Genomic DNA, 18420 nt, shown 5'->3' on the forward strand with positions numbered 1-18420 from the left:
GAAGATTGTTAAAAACATATGTAATTTCTTCTTCGCGTTGAAAACAATCGTATGCATAAACATTTAAACGTACATGTTTACAAATTTTTGATTCTGAAATTCTCGCATGTACAGCGAAAAGCTGAAACAAACTGAGGTATAAGCGAATGGTTCATGTCAACAAAAGAACTATTCTATATTTTGTTCTAATTACGCTGATCAATTTACGCAAATTTAAAAAATAAATGTCGAGTTATATTGTAGACATTTCATAGTTACCATGGAAAAGATATGCTATTTATCAACAAAAGCTACCTGTCTCAATCATTTCTAAGTTAATAATTTATAAGTTAGAATAAAGGTGTTATTTGTTTCTGTAAAAATATGTTAAATGAAGAATAAGTTTTACTAATTGAAAAAGAAATTTATAATTTTGCGTAAAATAATCTTGCGTAGTAAAATCTTAGAGTATATAAACTAAAAGAAATGTATCCCGTAATTTTTACAGTAATAATTACCATAAAATCACTCTTAGTTACTCTAATTAAATAGATAGTACTGCAAAAATTATGTTATAATATTTTACCGAAAATGGATTTTACAGTAAAACGGATTTAACGGATGATGCTTCCAAAGTGCTTTATGCTGTAACTTGATCCGGAATTTTTTACAGTGAATATGTTGCATATTTTTTGACATCATTGCAGAAACCTAACTATAGCTAAATAGAGTCCTAAATTTTAGCATATATGTTGCATATGTTTGGTACATAAAAATAAAATATATTTCAACTTATACGTTACAGTACAGAAATAATAACATATATTTCCGTATTGTTCTCAAAAATGTCGAAATATAGCAAAAATGTATTTTAATATTTTTTCAAAAATAACCTTTTGTTTTAGAATTCAATAAATGTGTCCTGAATATAAAATGATTTGTTGTCGATTTGGCCGAATTGGGGCCAACGTTCCTGGTCGACAGGATTTTACTCCAATACCAATTTAAAACTATTTTGTTTCTTATTTATTTGAATTTAAGATGCGGTAAGCATGAAAAGCACTTTCCATTGTTATGATTTACAACAATTGTAAATCCTAATAGTTTTAACATGGCATTGTTAACATTTACAACAATTACAATTTGTTTTGGGTTAGTAGATTCAAGTAAAGAAGGATAGTATTCGGAAATAAATTTAAAAAAAAAGTAGTTACTTATTTTCAATGTTTATTCGAAAAGAAAAGTGACATGACCCTAGTCGAACAATAAGTTCACTTTTTTCCCCCTTTAAAACAAAATTCGAGTAGGTAAACTATTCAAGATATTCAATCTTTTGGGCATAAAAAAATCCACTTTCTCAACAACCATTTATTCAGTCTTTAAATAAGTTAAGAGAAGAGTGAAGATGCTCTAAAGGTATTTGGCACACTTGTGATGCATGCAAATAACGAATGCAGTATAAAGTGACGGAAAAGATCTCAACTAACATTTTTTGAACTTTTTTTATGAACTGATCACTGGAGTAAAAACTTCTCTCACAATAAATGCAGTTCGTAAAGAGATTGACTGGATAAATAGGAACTTGGAAGAATAAATACTAGTTCAACTTGAATGTTTGGATAAATTTATTTAGTTTCGGTTTTTTATTTTCTATATGTCTTTTAAGTCTCAACGTTGTTCTTATTACATTACAAAAAAAACGTGCAATTGTTTTTTGGGACTGAAGACGCGTAATAATGTAGTTAAATATTTATATCACTATCATATTTTTAAACGTATTTATTTAAAAGGAAGTAAATAAACATGTTATTACTATCACATTTAAAAATTGGAAGGAAATTGCTATTAAGCTAAAGTAAAAGATAAATTTATATTTACATTTTCCATAGGAAAGTTTTTTTTTTAAAATACAGCTCTTTATTTAGGGTTTCTCATTTATTGTTACAGTAAAAAAGAAAGTTTTTTTTTATAATGAGAAAAAGATTCATAAGATTTATAAGTTGCAATAGATTTATAAGTTGAAAGCGAAGCATATTATTCAAACTAACGATTATATAAATACAACTAGTCATTCAAAAAACTGAATTTGGTTCCAGGTCTATTTTGATAAAATCTTTTATCGATTTTTAAAGATCATATGCCAGCCTATTTTTGTTTAGTTTTAAGTTATTTAAAAGAACTCCTTTTCCTTTTAAATATTCAATCTATTTTAACCTTTATTAACAATTCTTTCTAGTACTTTATTTTTTTATTATAAACTCTTTTGATCTTATAAATATTTCACTGCAAATTCATTACATAGTTTTACTTTAAAGTCAGAGAAAAATGTTAGAAAAGAAAAAAACAATATTTTAAGCATCAAACCATGAAGAGAGATAGTTTAAATTTTATTACAATGTGTATAATGAATAAAATTTGAAACCCCTCCGTAATTTCGAGCTTTCTCAGTATAAAAAATGGAGATTTCATGATTATAAAATTGAAAACAATAATTTATTATACTGAAAATAGCAAATGAGAAATAGATGAAAATAATAAGAAATAGATAAAAATTCTCACATAAGAAGTAATACGTGATGAAATATTAAAACGATTAAAACAATTGACATGATAGTAAATTAGTAAAGAGCAGAATGAAGCATTAAGAATAATTTCAATAATGAAAATAAAAGCAACAAATATGTTAAAATGTTAGAAACTATCTTTTAATTCTAATCTTAAACTTTTAAAATTTTTATCTGCTAAGAAATTTACAAACAGTTAGAAAAATAAAAGTACATTGTATGTATGGAATACATTTATACTTATTCATACAATATTTTTCATAAGTTTATCTGTTAACATTTAGTTTTAATACATTACTTTAAATTAAAAATATGCAATAAACCTACATATTTTAAGATATGTATGTCAAATTGCTTTATAATAACGATATTGTAAAATTTTGATAAGTACAAAATGGGGCTGGTGCGTTGTAGTTGTCTATGAAATTGAGATGGCTTGTTTCCTTTATATTATACCTGGATTTTGGACTACGATAATTGTGAGCTCTTCCTATTATTATGTCAATATCATGAACCTGATCTAAGTAATCACCTATGTGAAGATTTGAAATATTAAAAATAAACTCTGCGTAAATTTATATTTCCATATAAATTTTTAAAATTAGCACTAACATATTAAGCCTAGCTAATCTGGAGATTAACTACACCCTAAAAATTCCAAATCAAATTTTCCACACTTTTTACAATAAAATCTATTTTTACCGGAACATGTTCCGGAAAAAAAATCTGGTATACCGTAATTTTTGCAGCAAGAATTACCGTAAAATCACTGAATCACTCCAATTGAAAAAATATTACTGTAAAAATTACGGTATTTACAGTAAAAATGGATTTTACAATAAAAATGGATTTTACAGATGATTCACCCAAAATTGTCGGTATACAAGTATTACAATTTGATTCGGAAATTTTTTAGACTGTGGGGTAGTCCATTAAGGTACGGGATCAAGAGTTTGTCGCAGTTTACCAAGAAATTATGCGCATAAACGGTTTTCTTTTCGCTAATGTTCAAAAGTTTGTTTTTCTAATTTTATCATTCGTTTTCTCAATTGATCGATTAGTGTTGACTTAATTGTTTAGAGATTGAAAAATAAATAATTGACATCATGTTAATTTTCTTAATTGTAATAATATTTTAAGCCATTTGATTCTTTGTATTATAGTTTTTAAAGTGGTTCTATTATATGTTGATTGTTTGATTGTAGTAGCATGATTTTTTAGATGGCGAGAAATAAATAAATAACATTATGCTACTTTAAGCAAACAGAAATACGTAATTGCTGTTCCAAAGATCTTATTTTCACTTTAACGAGTGCTTAGTTGTTAATGTGCAGATTATCCAGGTTATCTAGGCAGATATCTACGCGCAGATTATCTAGACTAGTTGGTAATGTGTGCAGATTATCTAGGCTGTTTATAATGTGCAGATTATCTTACTACTTTATTTATCTTTAGATTATATCGATCTTTCGTTTCTCAGATTACCTAGGTAATTTATAGAAATAAAACAATGTTGTTTTGGCACTTTAAATCTGAGAATTATCTAGATAGACAATCTTTTGAATAACTACAATTTCTACACATTACATATACATTACATATACATTACTAAGAGATAAAAAAAATCTTTAAGAAATATTTATAGTTGTTTAATTGTTGTCAATTTTACTGAGCTAACATCTGAAAATGTCTATATGGCGCGTGTGTTGTTCAGATGTCAAGACTAGTATCACACTTAAAATTGGTCATAGAGGAGCCAGCCGATCTGTCTGGAAAACCCTTTAATAGCAGTAGAAGGCACTGGCATCTCTGTGTCGTCAGGCCAAATATGAAGATGATGGATTTTTGCTTAGTGTTTTTTATAAAATATATTGTTAATATTTATGTATTACTTTGAATATAAAAGAAACTTTAAAAAACCTACCTATAATAGCTTTTTTTATATCTAAGATTTTTGTAATATATTGATTTTATTCTCTCCGAAATAAAACTCTTACTTTTGACGGTTCAGCGATCTTTCAGCTGTATTTCGTTAGTTTTGATAATCATTTCGTCACGAAATCACGTGATTTGTGACGAAACGTGAACTCTCAAATGTATGACAAAAAATTTCCTAAACTCGAAACCTCATTGTAGTGCATTGTGAGAGATTGTTAACTTGAATGACAAAGCTAGAAGGAAGACTAGATGATCTAAAATAAAGTTACGAAATAAGACGACCGGACTGTATTGTAGTCAAAGAGTTGACCTCGTACCGGGAAGATCCCGGGTCCGAATACTGCTTCGGGCATGGGTGTAATACTCCTCTCTGTTCTATCAGCCCTTCTTGTGTCGTTAGGGTGACATTGATCCACTTATATGATGCTCTTAATAAAGCGTTTATTATAAAAGTTCAATACGTTAGATAATACGATAATGAAGAAATATTGTATTAATTTTGACGAAATGTGCTTCATCCAAAAGTGACAATCGTTATTTCGTCACTACGGTTACATCGAAAACGACGATTCGTGATAGTTTGACATCCATTTTTACAGTGTACTGTGTCAGATATAGATTTGGTCTACTTTTATTCATAAGCTTATTGCTAATAGCATGGAGCTAATTTAATTTGTAACCTCAGGGTGGGTTTTTCTTCTTTATGTATATATGGATTCCTTTTTACTATGATAACATACTGATATTTTCGGTTGTTTTTTTCTTTACGTCGTACACAAGATGTCGCTTACGACGTGGTAGTATTAGTTTTTACGATTTTGATACTTGTAAAGTTAAATTCTGCATTAAATCCGATCCAGCTACATGTTTAAGCATGAAAAAGCTAAAATATCTTCCAGGGATTAGCACTTGAAGGTTTAGGAAAGCTTCTTTATTCCAATATTTCTGCAAAGCAGAATCGCGTTGAAAGAAATTTATTTGACGTAGTTTAATCTCTGTGAGGCATCAAGGTTTGTAGAGAAAGGTGTGAGTATTTACCCATGCGTAGAAGATTAAACCTTAGCTTGCAGGGATGCTGTTGAATAGAATGGATCAAAAAATAGAAGCCCAGTCGATGGCAGGATGCCACGAACATGACACGGTTATTGATATTCCGAAGATTAATCATGGTTTTCTTGTTGAATTCTCACAGCTTGAACACCTAATCCTCTTCGTCTTCAGTTCTTCAAAGTTATGTTCATAATGTCGCGTCGATGTGTGAGGTAGCGTTGAGAGTAAATGGATGGGTACATTAACTAGGACTTGTCACTTAAATATTGATAAATTTTAGGTGCAAAGTTGATTCAAAGTTATGTGCTGCCTTTGAATTCTAATTAAGTTTTTATATGACGTAGAGTGACGTATTTTTCTCATAAAGAACTGAAGAGTAGCTAATTGAATTTTAGAAGAATTATTATTTGAATAAATTTTTATTTTGAATTTACTTTACTGTTAAAAGTATTCAGATGCTTTTCTTATTGTTAGATCTAAAACATTATTTTAGATTCTTTTTTGTCAATCATTTAATTTCCCTTCGTCACTCAGTGTTGGTTTTTAGGACACTGAAAAAAAGCGACAAATTTTCTTTTTTCGTATAAAATTTATGGAAAAAGATTATGATAATCAACTTTCATGTCAATAAATTGTTACAATATTAAAACCCAAATGAGAAATTGGCAGATATTGGTTAGTTTAAATGCTGACTGCATTTTTGGGGAAAGAAATAATTGAGTTATGTACATTAGAGTTATGGTCTACTGAAGTTATGTACATTGCCGGTACTTTTAACCAAAGAAATTAATTTTTTCCGGAACATGTTACTATACAAAAAATCTGATATACCATACTTTTTACAGTGATATTTACCGTAAAATCAATGATTCACTCTAATAATGACTCTGATTATGGTATAATAGTATACGATAAAAATTGATTTTGCGGTATAATGGCTTTTTCGGTAAAATGATTTTTCAGGTAAGATGGATTTTTAGGTGAAATGGATTTTACGGATGATGCACCCTGAGTATTTAAGTAGCATCGATACTTTACCGTAATTTTTTTATAGTGTAATTAACATCAAATTGATGCAGTGAAACACTTCAGATAACTTATGGTTCTAATTCTGTTCTGTGTGGTTCTAACTCTACTGTTTCACTACACCAAGGAACAAGGATAGTTTCTAGTTAACTGAAGCACCTAATTTACACTACCTGGCGTAAAGTAGCTGCCACCAGTTTTACATCTTTAGTATTCGGTAACTGTAAAATGTATAATTACAGTACGATATGATGCAAGTAAGAGTCAGTAAAGTTATTTTTACGATACAATGTAAAATAAGAATCATTAAATTAGAACGAATGTATACACCAATTTTAAAAATATAATTTGTTTGTTAATGAAGCATGCACATAGAACACTGAAAATACTAAGATGAATTCAAATTAGGTTTAATGGAACAGAAGCGAGACGAAATTAAATATTCTAAATCTGTTTAATACAATTGACGTATATTAAAAATTCTTTGCTAATGAAACCTAGGTATACAGCATTTAAACCATTCATTTGGTAATATTTCCGTTTACTGGAATTTCTGATTTTTAAAATTAAACGCATTAATTAAAAAATACAAAGCTGAAAAGTATTAATTTAACCAAATAAATCAATTTTCATGCCGTTTTCTAAGGTTTCATGATAAAATTACCAAATTTTGCCGCATTTACCAAATTTTATCACACATTATAAAACTTTATTTTGTTGTTAATATTATAAAATCATTTCCAAAGCGCGTTGGTAAAAATTACCAAGATTTTTGGTATTCCTATAAAACCAGAAACACGATAAATTGTGCTATATTCTGGTAGTTACGACCCTATTCTTTTCTTCGCTGTTTAAAGTGTATATGCATGTTTAATTTAGTGCTAACTTTAAATAAAGTGATCCTTAACGTAGTGTACGCAAGGTTAAAAAATTGCACTACAGTTACAGTTACAAAGTAATGCACAGAAAACTACTTTGATTATAAAAACTTCTTCTTGTGTATAAGCAAAAGGACAGGATTCAGATGAAAACAATAGGCGTATAGTTTTATTCTGATTTATGTTGGTAACTTATTAATTTTAATTATTTATTCACTTTATTTTTGTATTTTAATCATAAACTGCATACTACACAGTCCAGTCACATTAATGTGACCATCACCTACTTTCGACGTCAACGTGAAATAACCAATCACAGAGTACATGTGGCAGCACATTACAGTGTATTGTATATATTGGATGTCCTAGGGCATCGAAAAGCATTTCAGTCGTTGGCGCAATGCAGAAACGTAGCGATTTATCCGACGTCCAAAAGGGCATGATTATTGGCTTTCGGACCAAGGGTGGAAGCATTTCGGAAACGACTGATTTTGTGAACTGTTCGCGTGCCGTCGTGGTAAAAGTATACCGTGCATGGCAAAATGGCACTATACAAAACAAGCGGCGTGGCACATGTGGTGCACCACGGGCAAAAGATGGCAGAGGCGAACGAAGGCTACGGAGATGCGTTCAGACGAGTAGACGTGCAACTGTTGAGCAACTGACCGTCCAGATGAACCAAGGGGCTACCAAGAGTGTATCCTCAACAACTGTTCAGCAAACGTTGCTGCGCATGGGCCTCCGCAGCAGACGCCTGGTTAATGCACCCATGCTGACTGCTGTTCATCGGTGACGAAGACTGGAATTTGCATGCCAGTACCGCAACTGGACGTCCACAGAGTGATAACAGGTGGCTTTTTCCGATTAATCACATTTTAGCTCCATGGGACTGATGGACGTTGGCGTATACGGCGTGAAACGTCTGAAAGCAAACACCCTGCAACAATTGCCGGAAGGCTGCAGGCTGGAAGAGAGAGCGTTATGGTTTGGGTAATGTTTTCCTGGCATTCACTGGCTGCACTCATCATTGTGGAAGGCACTATGGATCAGTACAAGTACGTATCTGTCCTTGCGGACCACGTCCACCCCTACATGCAAATGAGTTTTCCTCAGAATGATGGCATCTACCACCAGGACAATGCGAGGTGTCATACAGTTCGCAGTGCATGTGCGTGGTTCGAAGAACACCAGGATGAATTTACCGTACTCCCCTGGCCAGCAAACTCACCGGATTTAAACCCAATCGACAATCTGTGGAACCACCTCGATCGGGTTGTTCGCGCCATGGATCCTCAACCGCGTAATCTAGCGCAGCTGGCCACGGCCCTGGAGTCGGCATGGCTCAACATCCCAGTGAACACCTTCAGAAACCTAATTGACTCTCTTCCTGCACGCCTCGTAGCGGTTCGCTCTGCCAAAGGTGGATATTCTGGATTTTGACAGGTGGTCACATTAATGTGACTGGACTGTGTATATTTATTATTAAATTCAAAACATATTCCATTCTCTCTCTGCAAATAAATATAACCATAATTATCCGGGGCAGTGGGGAATTGCAAGCCCATATTTGTTACGCAATCAATTTTTAATTATTTATTCATTGTATTTTTTCTATTAATCATAAACTGCATACTATACTTATTATACCATTGAAAAGATATTCCATTCTCTCTCTGCAAGTAAATATAACCATAATTATCCAGGGCAGTGGTGGATTACAAGCCCACGTTTGTTACTCAATAATACGAAGCAATAATACATAAAATGTAATTAATTTATGTTTGTTGCGCATTTGTAGAGCGGGAAGTGAAAATAATATAACAAATATAAGAAATAAGACTTATTAGTTGTTGACGTATACCTGTTTAGGCAGAGGGGGTGCGATTATTCTTGTTTACCAGTGGCGCCATCTCTGGCCAAGAATTCGACTTCTGCCGCACCATATGTCGCACCCGTTTATAGGGATCCATTCATACATCTATTCATTCACCTACAGATCGTAATTTTGACCTGCATCAGAGAAGATCAATCTCCAATCCAGTACCCCCAGAGGTATTTATTTGTTATGGGAACATGGAGGACTTTTGCGACTCGACAGATTTAACGTGCATCAGTCACTTTACTTCTTCGGCACTCTTCGTCCGGCGGGGTTCGAACCCACGAACTCTCGGACATGGGCCCAGCGCCCTACCGACCAGGCTATCCGGGCACAAGACATATTAGTTAAATGCGCATTTGCTGGAAGCTAAGTTACCATAAATTCATACGAAGAACACGGGTTTTTATTTATGCTTGGTATCTTTTTTGTTTGCTGCATTCCATTTCATGTGTTGATGATAGTTTAATCAATTACATCCCAATATTATGGTTTAATGATTTTCTATATCACTCATATGTTGATACTTAGCATTTTTTTTATTCAAAAATAAATTTCCTAACTGGTATAACCGATATTTTGCAAAATCAGTAGTGGATATAAAATTATACGGTTTTCAGTTTTCTGTTTGGAAATCAGAAAATTTATTTTTTCTATGTTTCAAAATCAGTTACAAAGCTTATTAACAGATGCACTGTAAACTGAAAAAAAAAAAACATAAAGTGCTACTTTTAAAATAACCACCATTTGAAGCCATAACGTGCTAAAGTCGGAGTACAGAACTAATTACGCCCATGCAAATATTTAAGTTGGAATGATCTGCTATACAACAGATATGTCAGTTTGTAATATAAATAAAGTTAATATTTAATTCCAAAACTTAGGTGGAGATTAAATCATCTGGTTCTCAAAGTGAAAAGTAACGAAAGCCATGTATTTCTATCTAGTTCTGCTTTTCTTTAATTGACTTTTTAAATCATCGAGTATAAACGAGGCACCTCATATAGTATTATGCGCACCACTCAACACGCTTCTCATATTTTAGCTCTTTATGAATACAGAATATGTTACAGTCGGTCAGAACTACTTAAATCAACTTACAGTTTTCTGATTAAATCTTTAATTACAGAAGTATAAGAAGCAGATAACCAGAAGAAAATTTCAAAATATCTGACTTCAAAATACATAATTCATCGTTTCCATCATCCAATTATATTCGTTAATTAAACTTCGACAATGATTCTACTCATGCTCCTTACATTTTAGAATTAATTATCTCCACATTAAGTTTACTTTTATTTAAAAATAGTACATATCTTCATTATCTTCCTTTAATTATATGCTCCTCAGCTAATGCGGAAGGATTCCAAGTATACGCTTATAAATTATAAATAACGAATATGTACTACATTAAAAAAAGTAAAACGATTAATTAAAGGAAAATTAAAAGGATTTGCTTAAAAGTAATTTAAGGAAATTGTACAAAAATCTAATTTCCATAGCTGCGTGAGATGTTCAGATATTAGTTCAAAGTAAAGTTTAAATAAATGTGAAAATGAAACAGTTTACATTTCAGTTTCAAAAGTTGAGGGGAAATTTAATTTCGGGGTAAATATTTCAGTTGCAAGCGTAAAAAGTGAATGGACAATTTGCGCTTTTCGCTTTAGAGTTGAAAGAAAAATGAATTCTGAAGTTTCCGAGCATTTTGAAGGAAATAATTAAGGTTCTTAAAAACTGTAATGGAATTTTAAATGTTTCTTTGGAATACTAAAACTTAAGGATAATAAATCAAGTTTAAAGCAGCAAATCTTCTTGCAAAACCTATTATATAACTTACTATTTGGAATTTCACTTAGAATTTTATTTTCTCAGTTCTCGCCTTCAACAAAATAGAATTTATTTTTAAAGCACATTTCTCAACGGTTTAGTCAGTTTTTAACTTCGAGTGTCAACGCAATTTGAAGACGAGTTATGTACTTGTAGGCCAAACGCTGATGGTATATACATAATGGTATTTTGGCCATAATACATTAATCTGTTAGTAATAATACAAATGGTGTTTTGACAAAAATAATAGGTTTTGACGGAGGAAATCTTTGACAAACCTTATTTTATTGTATTGCAATTAATGAAAAGTCGATCTACGTAAGTGGGTTTGAAATAATAATGTTTTCACCTGTAACCTTGTAATTTCAATCCAACTCTGAAGACAAGGAAATTTTCTCAGTTAAAAAAAGTGATAATAGACAACTAGTTAAATTTGCGTTTTGTGGTGTAGCTAAGTTAACTATTAACCAAGCTTTAAGTTCAAAAGTAAGTATTTTCCTCAATAAAGCCAACACCTTGATCTGTATAGAAACAAAAATCGGTTTTAAAGTGTACGACTAGGTTTTCCTTTCTTCATAAATACACGAAACAAAGCTAGTTGCGTAATGGAACCAATTAAACCCTTTTCCTTACTTCAGAAATCACCTTATTTATGAGGCCTGTTATGGGGCAAACAAACTTTCAAAACGAAGCAGTTACGCTCCATTTACGTTGTGTCTATATTGCGTTGTGATATTGAAGCTAATCTGCATCTGCGTTATAAGCCTTCTCATAGCTCATGGATGTCATTTAGTTTGCAAGACACGTGTTTTCCACTTTTGATATTTCAAGTCCTAACTGTAGGTGTGCAAATTACCAAAATGCCTACCAACTAACAACAAACAGATTCTCTCATGAATCCATGAATCTCTAACTCTCATGAATCATGGATGTCAATTAGTTTACAAGACACATGTTTTCCACTCTTGATATTTCAAGTCATAATTGCAGGCGTGCAAATTACCAAAATGCCTACCAACTAACAACTAACAGATTCTCTCATGAATCTCTAACTCTCATGAATCTCTAACTCTCATGAATCATGGATGTCAATTAGTTTACAAGACACATGTTTTCCACTCTTGATATTTCAAGTCATAATTGCAGGCGTGCAAATTACCAAAATGCCTACCAACTAACAACTAACAGATTCAAACTTAGGGCTTGCTATTTAAAATGAAATAATACTTATTTAGTAGTTCCAGCGTCATTATTCGAGAATAACTAATTTTTAAAACTTATTAGCAGAATTATTCAACAAAATTTTTAGTATAATTTTGATACTGTTTGCATATACTATTTTATACAGTTATAATACTGGAGATAATATCTTTATTGAAATTAAGACATTATCTTAATACATAATGATAAAAAAAGGAATCGTTTCGTTTACTAAACAACGATGGGCAACGGCATTAACACCTATCTGTAAAATAAATCATGATGGTGGATTTCAACTGAATTTATGCATTCAGAAGCATAATATAGATCATATAAAACATAATACGAATGTATAAAGTCAAAAATTAATAAAGTCCTTTTTTCTAGTTTGCAACAATCAGCTAAAAGATATTGAGTTTTAAGTTAGGCAGAAGTGAAAATTTAAAAGTAAACCGTCTACGTAAAGAAACAAGCTGAACTATATGTTGCTTTTTTTCAATTTTGCTTATTAATTTAAGCAAGTTACAAAATTTAGGATTATATTTCAGTTTTAATGATGCTTAATTTACGAAGCAAAAGAAAAAAAAAGAAAAAGAATGAATGGAGTTAAAAGTAATATAATTTAAGAAATGCTCCAATTTCGTAAATAACACTGTAAAAAGTACCGGATCAAATAACGGTGTAAAGTACCGGCATTTCGGAAGCATCATTCATAAAAAATAATTTTACCATAAAATCCATTTTTACCGTAAAATATTATACATTAATGTTGACGGTAATATTCATTTAATTAGATCTATTCAGTTTTTACGGTAATTCATATTGCAGAAATGACGGCATATCAGATTTTACGGGAAAAATACCGAGTACCGGAACCTTGAGTATCAGTACTTTTTACCATAATTTGATCCTGAATTTTTTACTTAGGTGCATATCAAAATATTTTATTACAGAATATGTACGGTTTTTACTATGTTACTATGAATAAAACTTCATTTTTATTCAAATATAAAATTCATTAATTCATATAAAGTTTGAAAAAATGAGCTACCAGCCTACACCATGTTTCATTGGCTGTGTGTAAACGGATTTTAAATTCTTTAAATTTTAAGTCATTTTTGATATCCACGGTAATATTAGAGTTAAATTATTAAGCACTTTATTACTTGTGTATAAAAATCGATGCAAAATATATGATATAATTTAATTCAGGTGAGAACTATTGTTTTAAAACTAGTAATGTTTTTAGCTAAAAATAAATGAAGCTTTATTAAAGTATCTACTATATTTGAGTTTTAAAAAAATTAAAACTTGATTTAATAGACAGACATTTTTTAACCGATTGAATATTGTGTTTTTTTAATTTTTCTTAATACTAAAAGCCTAATTGCACAGTTGAAATTTCAATGCAAATATTGTGGTGTTTTTTTAAAATCTTTTTGCTAATTGTTACTCTTTAGGTACACTTTTCTTTAAAAAAATTAAAGCTGATTAAGGTATTAAAATTATATAGAAAATAATTATGCAAATATAAATTTACATATGTAATGAAACATGATTGTTTTTAATGAAAAAAATCATGTCAAATTTCATCATCAGCTTGTAAATAATCGAGTTTAAAAACGTTTCCAAATACTTTTGCTTACTTTAACGAGATAATTAACAATCAGATAAACCTAAATTTATTAATGGTTAAAAAATGTGAATTTTTCAAAAAAGAATTTCTTTTGGAAAAAATAGTTGTAAAGTTAAGTTAGACTTAAAATGTGACAACTTATATGGTGATTTTTATATAGTTGTGAACATTAAACAAATTAATGACTAGCAACAAGTAAATGAAGTGCAAATGTCTGGTAAAAGATTTATGTATTTTATTCTAAAGAGTTTAGAGAAAGCCCCCAAAGCTACTGAAATTTGCAAGAAATGTATCGCAAGAAATTTTAATGAGACAAAATTAAAAAAAAGACTTACTTAAAAAAAATTGGACTTAAAGGACATTTTTATGTTTAACATAACTTAATTTTTTAATTAAATTTCCTGGTAAGTTTTGAATAATATAGCTTTAATATTGAATAAATCAACTTATAGCCAACATTAAAGAAACTTATTATTTTTAAATTTCATTTTTTAATGCTCATCTTAAAAATTATACAAGTTGTAGAAATAAATTGAGTTCACTACATTCTTAAGTAAAACAAAATTGACTTTAGTTATTTTTAAATTCATATACTTTATTCATATTTATGAATAAAATTCCATTTATATAACTAATTTTATGTAGAATCTTCTTAAAAAATTTATTTTTAAAATACCTCTTTTTTTGCTACAAATGTTACTTGAAGAGAGTAATCAAAGTAACAAGAATAGCATTTTCTTCCAAGTTTGAAGACTTCCGGGGTTTAGCTCCAGAAAGCACACCACTACCAGGACGGACTTTAATATTGAATAATTCCTCTTATTACCTACATTAAAGACTCTTTCTTTGAAATTTCATTTTTTTAAAATTCTTCTTAAAAGTCATACAAGTAGTGAAAATTGATTGAGGTTAAAAATATTCATTACATTCTTAAATTTGAAAAACTTTCATATTTTATTCATATCAATAAACTAAATTCCATTTAATTGACCAATAATATGCGGACTCCTTTTAGTAAAATTATTTTTAAGCTATCCATTTTTTGCTACAAATGTTATTTTATTTAAAAAATTGTAATCAAAGTAACAAGATTAGCATTTTCTCCCAAGTTTGAAAACTTCGGGGGTTTAGCCCCCGAAAGCACACCACACCACTACCAGGACTGACTGCAGTAGAAAACACCCCGTCCGAAGCTACCTGTATACCCGCCGCAGTGGTTCACACCCCCGTCCCCGAAGTTGATGAAAAAAGGAAGCTCAAGAGCACGAAGAATGAAAAGGATGCTAATGGAGATTTACTTACCGCTTTAGAGGGTCTTCTCCTCTTTTTGCTCTCACAACTCTCACATTAGATGCACAATCGCCTCCGCATATCTTCGAGGGGGAAATTATTACTAACACTACTAAGTGTTGTTATTGTAAAAAAAAAAAGTGTGCGCGCACTCTCGCCAAATTCTCTCTCTCTCTCTCTCCTTCTCCGAGAGCAAAGAGAAGATGCGGGACTGAAGAAGGAGGTTACCAAACAACCGCTCCGCATTGAAGACTGGAATCGGGATGGTTGGTATTTTGCGCTTCTTTCTTGGCGACTAGGCGCGAAATGCAAAGTTTCAAAATTAAGAAAATTGTTCTTTTAATATTATGTACAGTTTAAAAAATTCCCTATTAATTTAAAGGCAATATCCGCAGCTGCGAATTACTGCTTTTAAAATTCAGTCCTAACCGTCATGATATACGATTTTTAAATTAAGGATTTTCCTTCTAATTAAAGTTGAAGAGTAGATTAAAGATCTAATCAGGAGATCGAAGAGTTATATCTATTACTATAAGGGGAGTATTAGTTTTCGTTTCATTTTTAAGTTCAAGTAGAACTTCCTGTAAAATTTTATTTCCTAGCAGTAAAAAATGCCCGTAAATATATGAAAACTGCTCTTAAAATTGTGCTCCTCGGAAAAAATTTGTTATCAGTAAAATATAAGAAACCATCAAGAGTTTTATATTAGAATAAACTTAGATCACTAATAACACACAGAATCATATCCCTGATTACCACTCCCATTGGCTGTTATAGATTGAAATTTTTTGGATTTTAGATTAGCCTTTCTTTTCATAAAACCTTTCTTTTTAAAAAGAAATGCGTACGTGCTTGTAACTATGAGAAATTACGAAAAATCTCTTCCTTTTTTTGCTGTTAACACTTTACATTGCTTTCTTTTATGGCACATCTCACGAACATTTTAGCTAGAACATATTAGCTATAAAATTATATTTTTGCTATTTCTTTTTAGAATTTTTCTAACCATTTTACCCCATAAAGTCAATGACTCTAAAAAAATGTGTCAATCTTTTTGAGGCTGAAAAAGCCATTATCTGACAAAGGAACAAAAATAATATTGTTTTAACTAATAACTCTCATATTTCCTCAATCTAGTTTTTTTAATTGTTACTTAATTAACTCAATTTTAGGTCATGCAGGTTGTTCAATTGTCATATTACCCCAGTTTATCAGCCAAAGTTCTCGAGGCAAAATTGCCAACAATTACAAATTAAACTGGTTAACAATTAAAATTGTTTTATTAATTAGAAATAATTATGAATTTTTTTTCTAAGGGATGTAAGAAAACTAGTTTGTGTTCTTAAACAGTATAGTTTTTAACGAACTATGCAATTCTTGATTCTAGCCAAGAGTTGATAACACTTACAAACTAAATTGTTCGGAATTTTGGAGCGTGTTGAATCTATAATGTCGTTCAACTTTGCTTTAAGATTTAATTCGGTTTAGCGAAGTTGAAACCCATTATCATACTTCCTAAACTTCATTATCTCGATATTATGGTTCAAAGTAACGGAAACATAGCTTAATTGGGCACCTTTATTCAGATTGCATCAAATTTTCACCTGTTCAGCAGTTCAAGAGACCTTTACTCCCTACTCGCTGCAGTCACCAATCCCCCAAATCACGATCTGACTTTATGGAGATAATTTTATGATCCCAACTCCTTTCTCTCTCGAATCGAAAATATTAGATGCCTTATTTTAAATAAATAAGTCCCGCAGTGGACTGATTGTTAAGACATGGTTCCCAGCAGATCTCCGAAGACAAGCATCACTGACTACGGTCAGTGTGCGGGTAGGTGACCACTTGGATCAGCCTGCGTAGGGACCGAGAGAGTGCGGTATTTGCCTTCGTTAAACTGTTCTGCCGTAAAGTGCTCAACTTTGCGTGCAGGTCGTCGGGCAACCGAAGTGGGGGCGCTCCCCTCTGCAGTGGATCAAAATTGTGATGACATGTCTTCGTATCATCCTCAGGGATGATTCCTAGACAGTCGCCAATAGCCCATTGTGCAGCTCTTGTGTGACGTAAATAAGCAAACAAGCAATAAATAAATAAATAAATAAAAAAATGCGGATTTTTTTCTTACGGGATGAATTAGAAAGTAAAGAGAAAATTTATTAACGAACTACGCATCTCTTAATAGTAATCAATCTAGTTGTTAGCATTTAATTATAAAATTGTTCGAAATTTTCGTGCTTGTTGAACCCATGATATTGTCCAAATTTGCTTCAAGCTTTTATCTGGTGCAATGCTGAACCACGATTACGCACTTCTTAAGCTTAATTATCGATAATATGGTTCAACTTAACGGAAACATGGTTCAATTTGACACTTGATTCAGATTGCAGCAAGTTTGCACATTTTCTGTGGTCCAAGAGAGCTCTTCCCCCTACTCACTGCAGATCACCAATGCTGAGTTCTGTAATAATTTTATGAACTCAACTCATCTCACTCACGAGTAGGAAAATATTAGAGTAGACGAGACGAGAGATAACGTCGACATTTAAAGATTGGGCGAACAAATTAGAGTTCACTCTCTAAAGATTCAGGAGGGGGAAGAGATTAACTTTTGTAGGATTCTTAAATTCAATTTAGATCAACAAAGCTTAATTAACAGTGTCGTACACGAAGTTGCAATATATTGATTATCTATACTTTAAGATAAATTTATTTGACCAAATCATTGTAACCTAACTTAGTTTGGGAAAATTATGATATTTTAACAGCATCAGTATCAAATATGGCAGTTTTTTCTAAGTCATGTTATTACACTAAAATGACTTATGTTAATCCCAATAACCATGATCTCGGTTAACTATACTTTAAGGTAAATTTATTTGACCAAATCATTGTAATCTAACTTAGATTGGGAAAATTATGATATTTCAACAGCATCAGTATCAAATATGGCAGTTTTTTCTAAGTCATGTTATTACACTAAAATGACTTATGTTAATCCCAATAACCATTATCTCGGTTATCTATACTTTAAGGTAAATTTATTTGACCAAATCATTGTAATCTAACTTAGATTGGGAAAATTATGATATTTTAACAGCATCAGTATCAAATTTGGCAGTTTTTTCTAAGTCATGTTATTGCACTAAAATGACT

The 18420-nt window shown here is 31.1% G+C and overlaps 1 protein-coding gene across 2 annotated transcripts in view; it reads right to left on the minus strand.

Moving 5' to 3' along the window:
* Nucleotides 1-15511, minus strand: part of LOC107447200 (voltage-gated potassium channel subunit beta-2-like) — an 82355-nt gene extending 66844 nt beyond the window's left edge. For both annotated transcript variants that reach the window (XM_087168021.1, XM_087168020.1), the window contains exon 1: nt 15277-15511. The gene's annotated coding sequence lies outside the window, so the exon portion shown is untranslated. The remainder of the gene's footprint in view (nt 1-15276) is intronic.
* Between the last annotated feature and the right edge of the window lie 2909 nt (nt 15512-18420).

This window comes from Parasteatoda tepidariorum, chromosome 7 (genome assembly GCF_982258835.1).
Source record: "Parasteatoda tepidariorum strain Cologne lab strain chromosome 7, Ptep-v5.0, whole genome shotgun sequence".
Lineage (NCBI taxonomy): Eukaryota > Metazoa > Arthropoda > Arachnida > Araneae > Theridiidae > Parasteatoda > Parasteatoda tepidariorum.